Source organism: Cucurbita maxima, unplaced genomic scaffold (genome assembly GCF_002738345.1).
Source record: "Cucurbita maxima cultivar Rimu unplaced genomic scaffold, Cmax_1.0 Cma_Scf00033, whole genome shotgun sequence".
Lineage (NCBI taxonomy): Eukaryota > Viridiplantae > Streptophyta > Magnoliopsida > Cucurbitales > Cucurbitaceae > Cucurbita > Cucurbita maxima.
Genome location: NW_019272049.1, coordinates 581485 through 584423, shown reverse-complemented (window position 1 = coordinate 584423; position 2939 = coordinate 581485). Strand labels below are relative to the sequence as shown.

Below are 2939 nucleotides of genomic sequence, written 5' to 3'. Positions count from 1 at the left end.
AAACTGATGAACTGAGCCGAATAAATCCAACCCAACCCAAACGGATTAGTTTGATTCATTTGTTGGGTTGTAGTTTATTTGATAACACTTGCATATTAGAACAATTCAATATTACATACCTTACTTACAAGTAAAATACTAGACCATCAACTTTTTGTTTTATAGTCCAACAACCGCTCAAGAAAATAGATTTCAAACTTGAGAGAAAAAATATATTAAGTAGGATTTAAAAATGTTGCATTTTTTAAGAAAGGGCATTTGGTCTAGTGGTATGATTCTTGCTTAGGGTGCGAGTGGTCCCGAGTTCAATTCTCGGAATGCCCCTATGTTCCATTCTCAAAAGATGAGCCTTAAAGAATGAGACTATCTTGAGTTTTGTTTTGAGTTTAATAGTTATAAAACAATTATGAGTGGTGCCTAATACAAAGGAATGCGTGGTAATGCACAACTTCAACTTATATAAATTTCATATATTGAGGCACGGAAAATATATAGACTAGCAACTAAGAATTATAAATCTACTACAAAGGCATTTGGTCTAGTGGTATGATTATTGTTTTGGGTGTAAGAGATTTCAAGTTCGATTCTCAAAATGCCCCGAACAATATTATATCAAAATGAACTATGAAAGATAATATGATTTAAAATGTGGGTTTTAAACATTGAACCAAGAAGATTAGAATAGAGAATGGAACATATTCTTGGAAGAATAAAAAGATCGTCTCACAAATTGTTCTATTGTATTCTATCCTTTTAAGGAAGATGCACCCAAATAACCGATGAAGAAGTTTTATAGAGCCATAGGTTCGAATCCTGTCACCTTGATGTGGTATTTTCAGGGGCCGAAATGCAAAGCCCCGTACCCTATCCATGGTCAAGAAGGCAGGCGAACTGCACTCACTGAAAAAAAAAAAAAAAAATCTCCTTTTCTATCACACGGAGGTCATCTGTCGACACAATCCTTTTAAGGAAGATGCACCGAAATAACCGATGAATAAGTTTTAGAGAGCCATAGGTTCGAATCCTGTCACCTTGATGTGGTATTCTTAGGGGCCTAAGTGCAAAGCCTCGTACCCTATCCGTGGTCATGAAGGTAGACGAACCGCGCACACTGAAGAAAAAAAAAAAACTCCTTTTCTATCACACGGAGAATTGTCATTGTTTTGTCTTTTGAAACCCCTTACCTTATCAGTCATCAGACATATTTTCGGTATAATATATCTAGATAATTATTATGAAAAAGCTATTCCACTAGTGTGACTTAGATACCCTTTCTTTGTGGTATCAGTCATGCTATTTGAATAGCCTGAAGTCATCATAGTCTCTCCACCGGTTCCGAAGACTCCTTCGGCATCAATGTGCTCTAATGAAAGAGAAACCTGCTAAGTCTATCTTTCTTACCCGGTGTGATTCAATCTTTCAGCTCAAACTTTCCTATCGTCTGACGGAAAAGCAAGTAAAATGGGTTTGGAATGAGCATGCCACCATGAACCACAAATCGTTTACAAGAATAGCTGAGACATCTAACATGCAGCCATAGACAACACTCCTTGGCCAATCATGACCGCGACATCTACTCTTACACAATTTGTCAATATCTCTATCAACCGGCTCTTCATAAACTCAACGTTGTAGGATGAGGCTGACTTTAGGTCCCGCGACGCGCTTCTAGCTAATCTCAGTATTGAGGAGTCTTTTCCAACCTACTAGGAGCTGTTGAAAATCACTTCTCGGTTAGTTAACTCTTCAAGTCTTCTCTATTGGTGTCTTTCCTACTTTCTTTGCTTGAAACTTTTTCTTCTTTGCATGACGTCATACCACCTGCTTCTACTTGATGTTTTCTTGGTCGAAATAAAACGTTTCAAGTTACTTACGTGGACAACAGGGTTAGTCTGTATCCATAGGAGTAATTGGATCCTATATGATGTCTTCCTAATCTTGTGGATAACTTCGACTAGTTCATAGAATTTTTGCACCAGTCTTTAGTTCTTGTTGCTTTGAACTCAAAATTGATTTGACCTTAACTTATCATAACTCTCTATTTGCTTTGAAATTATCGTGGTCGACCCTTCTCTTCATTCGTCTGGATGGTATTTTTGCATGAACATGTGTTGCTTTAGTAGTTTGTTTTCGTCTCCCTTCTTCAGTAGAGGTGTTGGCTTGGTGTCTTTTCCAAGCATTTGAGTGACCACTGACAAGAGCCTTTGCAGGTCAAATAAACCCGACTGTGGACATGCCATTTTGCTATTTGTAGAATTCAACTAGCTCAGGCTAGGCCGCATGACATCTGTTTGTGGTAGGCGACATAAAACTAATATTGTTATTTATCTCTATTGGTGGGGTTAAACCCAACATCCGACCTTCTTGCTTTGGATCGTGGTGTTCATGTAATGGCAATAAAGTTTTTGTTGAGGTTGGCACACTTTAGCTCCCCCTTTTCAAATACAACAATGACAACAAATGTAGATTCATCATGACTAAGATTCTTTCTCACTGTACTATCGTCATCATTTTCACCCCTCTTGGTTGATGGATGTTTGTCTGAATGATCATTGGGTTAGACTCTGTTACTACTAGGCATTTTGCTAGGGGCATGTAAATGACTTTGTGTTCTAGCAGAATGTGAATTCCTGACTATTTGGGCTCTAGAATGTTGGATATGAAAGCTGACTATTTATAATAAAAATTTGATAGAGATATATGTACTAAATCTTACCCCGAAATCTTCCGGGGAGGATAAACTTTCGAGGATGAAAGTTCCTAAGGTGGGGAGGATTGTAATACCTGAATTTTTAGATAAAGAAATAAAAAATAAAAATAACAACATAGGGGAAAAATGGTCATTTTTCCCCTACCTTACCTAAGGGGTCTAGTTGTTTGGGCTCCAAGAAGAAAGAAAAAGAAAAGAAAAAGAGAGAGAGAGAGAAAGGAGAAAGGAG

The 2939-nt window shown here is 37.6% G+C and overlaps 1 non-coding gene across 1 annotated transcript; it reads left to right on the top strand.

Annotated features, from left to right (window-relative positions):
* The first annotated feature begins 252 nt into the window (after window positions 1-252).
* On the top strand, window positions 253-324 carry TRNAP-AGG. Its single transcript has one exon. It is a non-coding gene; the product is annotated as a tRNA-Pro (tRNA).
* Window positions 325-2939: the final 2615 nt, after the last annotated feature.